This window comes from Canis lupus, chromosome 5 (genome assembly GCF_048164855.1).
Source record: "Canis lupus baileyi chromosome 5, mCanLup2.hap1, whole genome shotgun sequence".
Lineage (NCBI taxonomy): Eukaryota > Metazoa > Chordata > Mammalia > Carnivora > Canidae > Canis > Canis lupus.
Genome location: NC_132842.1, coordinates 45555262 through 45567606, shown reverse-complemented (window position 1 = coordinate 45567606; position 12345 = coordinate 45555262). Strand labels below are relative to the sequence as shown.

The following is a 12345-nucleotide window of genomic DNA, read 5'->3' as shown; positions in this document are numbered from 1 at the left end:
AGAAAGAAAGAAAGAAGAAAGAAAGAAGAAAGAAAGAAGAAAGAAAGAAAAAGAAGAAAGAAAGAAAGAAAGAAAGAAAGAAAGAAAGAAAGAAAGAAAGAAAGAAAGAAAGAAAGAAAGAAAGAAAGAGGCACCAGAAAACATAAGCCCCTGGAATTCCACCCTTGAATATTAGGAGTCAGTGATGTTTACCTGGTACCTTCCATCTTTGAAATCATAGAATGCTAATTAGCTTTAGATGAAAAGCTTTTGATTGGGCCCTGGAAACACTAAACCCCCTTCCTGACACTGACTCATTTTGTGTCCTATGCAAGTCACATAACCTTGATGAACCTCATTTTCTTCACTTGCAAAATGGAAATAATAATATGTATGGTACAGGGGTGTTGTGGAGTTTAATTAGCGTTTCTAAGTTACTTTGAGATGATCAGATGAAAGGTGTATTTTAAATTTACAACATTAATTATTATTTTTATTGTACATAATCATTTGAAAATACAAGAAGCTCTTGGATGTTATTTTACCACAACATATATTACAGCACAAGACTTCTGAAAACTGTGCTCTTATGGTTAATGTGTTCTTATGGCTCATTCATAGATTGTTCCCGAAGAAATCAACTTGGGAACAATATGCAAAATAGGGTAACTAACAGAAACAGGGAAAAGTATATCAGGTTGGTATTGGTTTGACCAGTTAGAGTAGACACACCTGTTGAAGTAAACACAGCAGCGGTAGCAATAATTGAAGGAAATGAAGATAGAGCTTGATTGCAAAACAATATAATGGTGCCTCTATTTGAAGTGTGCTTTTCTTGTTAGGAACCCAAAGCAATTTACCAATATTATCTCCATAAAGAGGAGAGCAAAGAGGAGTCCACTTTAAAGACAGATGAATGGAGACTTAGTGACTAAGTGGTTTGCCCAAGGTCACTGAGTCCGTTGCTAGCAGCAAGGCTCAGGCTGTCCTCTTCCTTGATGAGGTCACAGAGTTTCTTACAGGTGGAGCTGGAAATGGAACTCAGATGTTTTGTATCTAATAACTGGGTGATGTTACCTCTCTTCAAACAAATGGGTACAGTCTGAGGATAAAGGCATCTTTAAAGAGTCCTCTGCTATATCTAAATAAAAGCTCTATTTATGCTTAGAGGCTCTAGTGACATTGAATAGGTCTCTCCTTAGATTAACAGCACCTGGGAAAGAATGCCTCCTATTCCATGGTTTAATTGCTGCAATTTCTGTTTCCATTGGTGATAGTAAAGATCCCAAAGGGGTTTTATTTCTTATGGTGCATTTCCCATCACTGGGGAAAAAATAGGCTTCTACAAAGGGTGATGAAGACCTCAAAACTTGTTCAATGGATTATTTATTTCATATCAGGAAATTTTCAAAATCTTTGATCCCATCCTAAGTCTCAGGAAGCACTAGCGTGTATTTATCTCAGATAAATCAGATCTTAAAACTCAAGTGTCCACTTTTTGGCTTCATAAACATCCTTAATATAATTCTCACATAAGCTTACAAGAAATAGAATATGAGAGAAATGTCCCTGATATTTGACTTGTGTGTCTCACAATATCTGAGACTATTCAACTATCAAAAAATCTCCAAAAATGCCACTACTAGGTTTTATTTTATGTTAACTTGACTGGAGTTATTAGCAAGCATCTTTTATGTGATTAAGATCCATCATGAGATAACATCTGGATGATATTTCTGCAGATCAGTCCAGTATTTCTCACTGATGTTCTGTTTACAAATTTAAGAAATTTCTTTCTTTCTCTTGAAAAATGCATACTATAAATTGTTTCATGCGGAGACTCAGAAAATATAAATACAAAAACAGAGGATAAAAGAAAAAAAGCATGAAGTACCAACTTACTGAAAACTTCCTAGCAAAACAATGTATGAAAAACTTCCCTGATAAGGCCAAACAAACTGGTTTGAGACAAAGGTGAGATGAGAAATTTGATAAGGTCTAAGAAATTATCACACTGAGGATGTGTTTACTCACTTGCAAGTTGATACAAATAATAACTCTCAAAATTCCTTCAGTTTAATTCTTTATTATTTATTTGGTATATATTATTGTATGCATCTGTAAATATAATTGTGTTGAGTGGCAGTATCTTTAAGCAAAAATCTGTTCCAAACTTTTGAATCATTTTTTTTTTGTGTGTGTGTGCAGCATCTAGATCCCAAATGGTGGTTGCCTTACATCTAGAACAGTCTTACAGACCAATTCTACCTGTTTGGATGTATCTGACTCACTCACTCTGGTTCACAGGATTCTAATTAATTAGTGAGGCAAGTTTCTACCCTGCATTATTTATCACACAATCTCCAGCTTTAAGACTTGTATCAACTCTCTGGGCCAAACAATACAACATACAGCAACTTGTGAAGAGTTATTTTCACATAAACTGAGCTTCAAAATAACCAACACCCACACTAGTCTGCAATAGTTAGTCCTCTAATGCCCAACACATCATCAAACAGTAGAGCAATGATATAACTCAGAGCGAATAATCCAATAGCTGCTTTCCCTTGGGATAAGTAAAAAGTATGTTTGGATGACTCTGATTTTCCCATTAATATCGAGGAACCCAGAAAAGGTATTACACATTAAGCTTTTTTAAAAAAGTCTCTTTAACTAAATTTTCTTGGCCAAAAGGATAAGTTGTATTAATTGCCAAACACTCAGAATCTTCCTTCCTTCTGCCAAGTAGCATTGCTTTGGATTTTTCTGTGACAGTCCAGAACAGTGACATCAGCAAATGCTGGCGAGGTTGTGGAGCAACAGGAATTCATTGCTGGTGGGAATTAAAAAAAAAAAAAATGTTCAGCCATGTTGGAAGATAGTTTGATAGTTTTTTATAAAATGAAACATATGTTCCCATGTGATCTGGCAATCATGGTCCTTGGTATTTACCCAAATAAACTGACGACTTATGCCTACACAAAAAACAGCACACAGATGTTTACAGCAGTTTTGTTTATAGTTACCAAAACTTGGAAACAACCAAGATGCTCTTCAGTCGCTGAATGACAAATAAACTGTGGTATATCCAACAATGGGATAATATTCATTGCTAAAAAGAAATAAGCTATAAGGCCATGAAAAGGAGGAAACTGAAATGCATATTACTAAGTGAAAGAGGCCACTCTGAAAAGGCTACCTAGTATATGATTCCAACAAGATGATGTTCTGAGAAGGCAAACTATGTAGACTTTACAAGGTTCAGCAACTGCCAGGGGTTGGGAGTGAAGGGTGGGATGACTAAACAGGGTACACAGGATTTTAGGACAGTGAAAGTACTGTTTAATACCATAGTGCTGGATACATGTCAATATACATTTCTACAAACCCATAGGATGAACAACCCCAAGAGTGAACCCTCAGCTAAACTACAGACTTTGCATGATGAGAATCTATCCATGTAAATTCATCCATTGTAACAAATGTACCCCTATGAGGGGGAGGATATTGATAATGAGGGAGGCCATGTATATGTGGGGGCAAGAGACATATATGGAAAATCTCTGTGCCTTTCTCTTAATTTGCTGTGAATCTAAAACTCCTCTTTAAAAATAAAGCATTTAAACACATACACGCATATATACTCCTTACTCTATTTAAACTGAGTTAGAGAACCCAGTGGTTGAGAACAGCATAGCAAGGCCAGAATTCAGTCCACATGTATGAGAAACCCAAAAATGTACTAGATGGAATCAGCATGAGCTTCAGTTCCAGAGGAATAATGATGCCACTATGTTGGTAAAATCCTACCTGAAACAGGATGTTCTGTTTTATTCACTTGTCTTAAAAAGTTACTTATGGTGAGTTTGGAAATGGGATACAGGTACCCCAATATGATTTCAAGGGTCCTCATACAAGGTCTGAAATACAATCTGCTCTACCTGCAACATGTTGCGTGGACTGCTTCTAGGAGCTGCAGCTAAGATATTTAAAATTTTGTAAGTAAAGACAACTTTTCTGGGAGGTGATGAAAGTGTACCATATCATCATGAGAGGAGTTAGGGGTGCAGTTGGAATGTATTTGCAATAAAGAACAATGACTGGATTATAACAGGTTGAACAGCAGCAAGCTCTTACGGAGAGGTGTCCTTGGCTTCCTTCCTCATTGATTCAACACAGCCTTCCTAGGTTTCTTGGATAAAGTTGCATAAACCTCATTCTCAACCTTTCTTTCATTTCCTTAATTTCCAAACATGAGTAGAGCCAGGGCCATAAGATGACTGCCTCTTTACTTATAAATGCCCTCCTCCTGGTTCAGAAGATCACACCCAGTTCTACACTAATTCAGCAACTTAAAAGCCAAGCAAAAGGAATCCCAAGCCGATCTCTCTCACTCCCTGCAAATCTGCTTTGGTTCAGCTGGGTGTCCAGTGGACTGAGTCATGTAATTACCCCATGGGAAACAGAGAATGGGACTGCATTTAAATGCCATGGACTGATCCCATAAGCTCCATTATTTATTTTAATAAAACATGGTTGTGCTTGTTTGGTGTTTGTATTTTTTAATAGTAATCAAGATTATATGGACTCTCATTTTCCATGAATGCATCTTAATCATACAGCAAGTGTAATTAATAAGGCAGCCTCTTGCCTCCTGCTCCACCATTTCAGACTAGGAAGGTATTTAAATTGTCTTAGCCTTTATTCCCTCAGCAGACATTAAAACTGGGGCCTGTGTGGCCTCCTACAATGAAAAAACAAAAGGAAACACTTATCATTCTATCACTTGCACGCAATTAAGGATCCTAATATGAAGGTCTCTTGTGACTGTCCACTTGGGTTTATCAAACATAGCTTATAACTCATTCCAACCAAAGCACCGAGAGGCTTAGTCTAAGCCCTACTGTTACATGTGTTCATGATTTAGTGCTATGTGGGCAGAAGCTTTCACTCTCTGAGGACTTCTTGGCTTAGATATTAAATCATGATCAAGCACACACACTGGGTGACATTTTCCTCTTCTTAATTCCCACATAAAACTCCCACTGAAGTGATGGGGAAGATTCGTGTGTGTGGGAGGCTGACTTGGTATTCACATAGGTTCCCAACCAGCAAAGAGGAGCTGCATTTCGTCTGCTCACAATGCATTAATCCATGTCATAATCTCCCCTCCTGGCATCAACGACCCAATTTCAGTTCAGAAACTAGAATGGTAAGTATTGCACAGGCTCCAGAATACAGGCATAGAGCCTCTATTAAAAAACATTTGGCTTTTCTAGAACTTAACAGCACAACTCTATTAATGTGAACCGTGCTCAATATGGCAAATCCTACGCAGCTTGAAAACTCAGTGTTAGAGGAGTTGAAGTCAGCCTGCCCAGCTGACAAGTGACTCAATACTGAAGTTTAATTGTCTTTGCTGTTTGCCAGTAACTGTAAGCCGGTACTTATCTTGGCCTCACTGTGCTGGTTCACCAGCATTTTTCAGTTGGGAAAGTAACTACGTGAACTACAGTGGTTGTGCTAGATGAAAATAGGTGTATTATCATTGGCATTTTGGACAAGCCTTTGGCATTTCATTGCTCTGGCACAGCACACGAGAGCATTACATTGTGTATGAAGAGATCAGCCAAGATGATGAAATGTTGGCTCTCCTCCAAAATTTCAAGTGGTTTACACCCAGTATCGGCTAGGAAGGCATTTGTTCACACATAGGTTGACATTCTCAGCTTAGAAAAGCCTGGGAACTTACCTTCTTTCGCTCACTCATCCACTTTCACACATTTACAAATACAAAACTTGATGTCTGAAACTTATAATGCTTCTAACAAATATAAATCATGAAATAAACTCATAGACTGGAGATGAGTGATTTATATGAGTGAATAAGCTTTAGCATTTGAATTTTGAGTCATGAAATATTGGAGCTTTTGCAAGATAAGAGTGCCAATGAATTTGCAGTTAAGTTTTCAATTTTGTGTACGTTCTTAATATTTCAGAACAAATAAAATCTACAGGTAGTCACCAAACATCATTTCAATCTTTCCACCCACCCTTTCTGCACACAAACCTCCCACCACAGCACTAACAGGTGGAAGAATGATGATGTGTTTTATCTCCCTTAGTTTTCTCTCCTCCCAAGAACTAACTATGAACAGGGAAATGAACTAACAGTGACTGGAAAGAGCCATAAGATCACTGACCCCCTGAGTAATCCAGAGCAAGTTGTCCTTCTCAAGAGGTGGTGGTGGATGAGGAGGATGCTATTTTCTACACAGCCCTTCTTGATTACAAGGAACTCTGTTCTGTGAACAAGCCTGATAACCCATAAGCATTATAGTATGAGAAACCACTTCTGGTGATCAGTGGCCATGGGAAAACCACTTGACACTTTGGACCTCAGTTTCCTCAATAGTAAAAAACAAACAAACAACAAAAAAACTTGGCCTAATTATTTTTAAAGATCCTAATCTATCTGGATTCTCCATGACGACCTTTGGAGTGCCATTCATACAATGACTTCACTATTCTACTTTACTGGAAGAATGAGGGAATTAAATTCTCTCTTGATTTTCTCCTTGATTCTCTACCAATGTGAAAATATATTATTGTCACATGCAACGGTGGAGCAAAGATGGTACTTATGCCTCTATATGCTGCCTTCAGAAAGAGAAATGCATTTTCATTCCAGTCTTTCCACATCACTGAACTCTCTTCGGGCTTTCAGAATCACCAAAGAATATCTCTGATATGACAAATGTATAGAAATATATATGTCATTACTAATAAATGACTGGACAGCACGGTCATTCCCTACCACTCCAGTTCTTTGCACCTATAGAAGATGCCACAGCTATATATTATGTTTGAGGTATTATTTTGTGTGAAGTGAGCTAAGAAGATAATTTTTAGTCTTTAGCAATGCAGAAATGCCTTGATGTTTCTTGTCATGTTCTAGGTTCATAAAGAAAAAAACAGTTATCCACTAAAGGAGAGCATCTCCTCATGATCCTCACCTTACACCCAAGCACAGTCAATGACCACTTAACTGTACTTTTCAAAGAAGTCTTCTTTAACCTTAGGTTAAAGAAGGTTAAAGATGGCCACGAAACAACAGTTGTCTAAAGCCTTTAAGTCCTGATGGGCTTTCTTATCTCCGATCACCAAAGTCTTTTCATTTTCAGAATAAATCATATCTACAATAAGGAAAGAAAACTCATTGCAGGAGACCATTACTATAAAGGAGTAGAATCCTCTAGCACCAAAGAATAACATACTAATTAACATAGGTCAAAGGATCTCAGAACCGCAATAGTAGTTACTTGTTTACACAAGCACTATGTCTTTAGCTCCGGCCAACTTATTCTGTGGCCAAATAAAAACAAGCATTAAATGGCCCACGTTGATTCACGGGCAATATCCTGGACCTGCTGGTTTTCTTTCTCAAGGATGCTTAATTTATTTAGGAATTTTGGCTCCAGACACTTGTTGTTTGGGTGCACTCTGATGCTAACCTCAGTTTTCACCTCTGGATGCAACTAGACACTCAATTCAAGCCTCATTCTACCTTAGATCACTAGGAAAGGGGGAAAGGGGTTTTTCTCAACTAACTCCAGCCCCAGAGCCTACAGCACTGACATATCCTTTGTCTTCTGGTTTGGCAATATCTGACTGGGCCTACTGCCAGGGGGGTTGGCCCCTGGGAAACAGTCCACAAGCTATGAGACCAGTCAGCCCATAAAGGCTATAGCTGGCACTGGGCTAAACCTATGGACTCAGTACAAGGCAGAGGCAAGAGTATAGTCTGGCTGAGGATTTATGAACCAGTTATGTCAACTCACCTACTGTGCATTTGGCATATAGTTAAAAAAGAAAAGAAAGTTGTACCTGGGTGGCTCAGTCAGTTGAGCATCTGCCTTCGGCTCAGGTTATGATGCTAGGGTCCTCGGATCGAGCCCTGCATCAGGCTCCACTGCTCAGTGGGGAGACTGCTTCTCCCTCTGACTCTCCTCCTCGCCATACTCAGTATCTACAATAGGAATTGTAGAAAAAAGAAAGAAAAGAAAGGTATCCCAAAGGTAAACGGATTCATATCTGCTCTTTTAGTAAATATTTACCAGTCCAGAAATCACCCAGGAATTGTAGAAAAATATCTGCTCTTTCAGTAAATATTCACCAATCCAGAAATCACCAGGAATTGTAGAAAAAAGAAAGAAAAGAAAAGTATCCCAAAGGTAAACGGATTCATAGCTGCTCTTTTAGTAAATATTTACCAATCCAGAAATATTGGTGGTTCTTAACTTTCATTACACATTGAAACCTGAAGAGTTTTAAAATTACTGATGCCTGGAACCCCACCTACAGATTCTTATTTGTTTAGGAAGCAGCCCAGATACAGGAATATGTAAATACTAAACTCTAGAATTCAATGCTTATCAATACTTAGTTGGTTAAGAATCACCTGGTAATCTTGTTAAAATGCATATTTTAACACAGCAGTGAAGACTGAGATTTCACATTTCTAATAAACTTCCAGGTGTTCATGATTCTATTGGATCATGAACAACACTTTGAGCAGCAAGATGGAAACTAATATCTAACACTTCAGAAGCAACTCACCATATTTGCTAAGTTGATTTTTCCATCTGCCTGAGATTGGCTCATAACAACAAAAGCCAGGAAGACCCACTTTCTCCATTCTCTACTGCAGTTTTATGAGCTAAGACACATAAGTTACAGAATTTAGACTCATCCTGACTTATAATTACTGTTACCTACCCATCCTTCTCCATGAGAGCCATCTCACTGTTCCACACTCCATTAGAGAATATCCATAGCAGCAAACCCCCTCACTGCTCCTCCACAAACAGAACATCCACCAAAGCCATGTGGAAATAAACCAGAAATATTTATTGTGTAAAGGACTATGGGAAAATGCAAAGCAAGATAAGAAAGACATCATCACTGCCCATACTCCTCACCTACTGATGAGGCATTTATTTATTTACTAAATAAATAAAGAGCTTACAACTCAAGGTAGAAATGTTCAGTGGTATTGAAGGGCAGTGCTGTGTGAAAAGAGAGCTGAAAAACATTTCTGGGTAATGGAGCATATGGGAGCCTCACACAAGAGAACTCACACAACTCAAGACAGACAGGAAGCGAGCAAATGGGAAGGATCCCAGAACCATCACAGAGAGGATTAAGCGGGCACTACCATAGGACAGAGGCAGGAGAATCAAGGTTGGGACCAAGGATACTGAGAAAACCACTTCCATAGGACTAGAGGGATATCTTTCCACTAGAAAGGTAAAATAGAATTTACTAAATTTTAATATGTTGACGCCTACACTTCTGTAGGGCTGGTACTTGCAATGTGCCGTCGTGTTGAAGAATAAAGGGATACCACAGATATTCATAGCTTTTAAGTCTACACAAATTAGGATTTTGTATAATAATAGGAACACCTACTTGTCATTATGTACTTTCTATATGTCAGGCACTGTTTAAAGTGCTTTATGTTTAAAGACCTAATCAATCCTCACCACAACACTAAAATAGGTATTATTATCATCATTACTAGAACATAAGGTACATATAAAAACAGGGGTTTTATCATTTTGCTTGTTACTATAATCTCCAATGTCAAAACAGTGAACTGAATCAACAAATCCTGATTCTGCTGTTCAGAATGGGAACACAGAGAGATTAAATAATGTGCATTAAGTCAGAGAATCAATAAGCAGCAGAGAGGGACTCACACTCAGGTGGCTCATGACACTCCATCATGCCACAGTGTATCCAGTTTAAGAACAGATCTGAGGAGACAAATTTTAAAAATATGTTTCTATAGCTGATGTCAAAGAAATTACTGCCTATATTTTCTTCTAGTAATTTTATGGTTTCAAGTCTTGCATTTGGGTCTTTAATCCATTTTGAGTTTATTTTTATGTATGGTGTATGAAAGTGGTCATTATATTCTTCTGCAAGTGGTTGTCCAATTTCCCCAAAACTATTTATTGAAGATACTAGAATGTCTTTTCTTCATTGTATATGCTAGTCTCCTTTGTCATAGATAAATCAACCATTTAACTGTGGGTTTTTTTATGGACTCTCTATTCTGTTCCATTCACCTATGTGTCTATTTTGTCCTAGTACCATACTGATTTGATTACTACAGCTTTGTAATATAGTTTAAAATATAGGATTGTGACACCTCCAGCTTTGTTCTTCTTTCTCAAGATTGCTTTGGTTATTTGGGGTCTTTCATGATACCATACACATTTTATGATTATTTTTCTAGGTCTGTGAAAAATGTTGTTGCTATTTTGATAGAGACTGCATTAAATCTGTACACTGCTTTAGATAGCATAGACATTTTTTTTTAACAATGCTGGATTGTAGAAATATTTTTCTAGCTCTATCTCCTAAGGCAAGGGAAACAAAAGTAAACTATTGAGACTACACCAAAATAAAAAGCTTTTACATACTGAGAGAGACCATCAACAAATGACAAGGCAACTTACGGAATTAGAGAAGATATTTGCAAATAATATATCCAAGAAGGGATTAATAGTCAAAACATATAAAGAACTTCTACACCTGAATACCAAAAGAACAAATAATCCAATTAAAAATGGGCAGAGGATCTGAATAGACATTTTTCCAAAGAAGACAAAAAGACAGCCAACAGACACATGAAAAGATGCTTAACATCAGCAATTATCAGCAACATACAAATCAAAACCGCAATGAGATATCAAGTTACATCTGTCAGAATGGCTTGAATCAAAGACAGGAAATAATAAGTATTGGTGAGGATGTGAAGAAAAATGAACCCTCCCTCGTGCACTGTTGGTGGAAATGTAAACTGGTGTAGCCACTGTGGAAAACAGTACGGAGGTTCCTCAAAAAATTAAAAATAGAACTACCATATGATCCATTAATTCCACTACTGGATTTTACCCAAAGAAAACAAAAACACTAATTTCAAAAGATATATCCATCCCTATGTTTATTGTAGTATTATTGACAATAGCCAAGATATGACACAAGAAATCCAGGTGTTCATAACTGGATGAATAGATAAAGCTGTGAGATACATAATATGAATATTATATATATATATGAATATTACTGAGTCATAAAATATGAGAGCATGCCATTTGCAATGACATAGATATACCTAGAGTATATAATGCTAAGTGAAATAAGTCAGACAAAGAAAGACAAATACCATATGACTTCACCCATCTGTGGAATTTAAGAAACAAAACAAACAAATAAATGGAAAGAGACAGAACAACGAAGACAGATTCTTAAATACAGAGAGCAAACTGGTGGTTGTCAGAGGGCAGGGGGTGAAATAGAAAAAGGAGATTAAGATAACAGTTATCATGATGAGTACCGAGCAATGTATAGAATTGCTGAATAATTACATTGAACACTTAAAACTAATATGATGCTCTGTGTTAATTATACTTCAATTAAAAATACATATACATATTATTTAGAGAAAAAGAGTGTGCGTGCAGGGTCGGGGAAGAGGCAGAAGAAGAGGCAGAGAGAGAATCTTAAGCAGGCTCCACACTCAGTGCAGAGCCTGACTCGGGGCTTGATCTCACAACCCTGAGATCATGACCTGAGCCAAAAACCAAGAGTCAGACATTTAACCAATTGAGCCACCCAGGTGCCCCCAAAATGCATATACTTTTAAATAAATAAATACAAATGTTTAAGAAGTAAATAAAACAGATCTTTTAAAATTAACCATCTTTACCATGTTAAGTTTAGTTCTTCCCTCCATGGATATGGCTATAATTAACACACAGCTATAATTAATTCAACAACAAAAGTTCAGTAACAATTGAGTGCGAAGACCTGGATCTAGTACAGAAATGTAAGTTCACAAATGTCAGTTTTAATTCTTGCCATGATGCTAAGTGTATGTGTAAGTGAGCTAAGCAAGGTTCACCATGGGTCAAATCACAAAGCTCATACCTGACTTAGAGGGCTTGAATTCAAGTCCACAGATTCCACTTCTAGTAATTTTTCATCTTAAACCCACCTCTTTAAGATACAAATCTCTCTTTCTTGAATTCCTGACAACTTGCTTATTTATTTAAAACTATTGTTAGGATACTTCGCCATTTCATTCATATCTGAATATACATATTTTATGCCAGTTACCATTATGAGACCTGGGGACAAAGGGCCCAAAATCTAGGCTGGATAACTGATATATTAACAAACAAAAAACAAGATGATGACCCCATAGCATGATCACTGAGGCCCATGAAACAAGCAAGAATTCTTCTTGCAAGATCTGGGAAGGTTTTTCAGGTAACATGTCTAGTGATGCCTTCA

At 37.3% G+C, this 12345-nt stretch overlaps 1 long non-coding RNA gene across 13 annotated transcripts in view; it reads right to left on the bottom strand.

Moving 5' to 3' along the window:
- Positions 1-261: 261 nt before the first annotated feature.
- Positions 262-12345, bottom strand: part of LOC140633643 (uncharacterized) — a 440888-nt gene continuing 428804 nt past the window's right edge. For 3 of the 13 annotated variants that reach the window (XR_012031215.1, XR_012031217.1, XR_012031220.1), the window contains exons 4-5: positions 7867-8008; positions 426-2812 (exon numbers count right to left, since the gene is read on the bottom strand). This is a non-coding gene — a long non-coding RNA (uncharacterized lncRNA). Of the gene's footprint in view, positions 2813-7866; positions 8009-9740; positions 9798-12345 lie in introns of all 13 variants that reach the window. The other 10 variants (XR_012031211.1, XR_012031222.1, XR_012031214.1 and 7 more) reach the window with 9 other exon arrangements.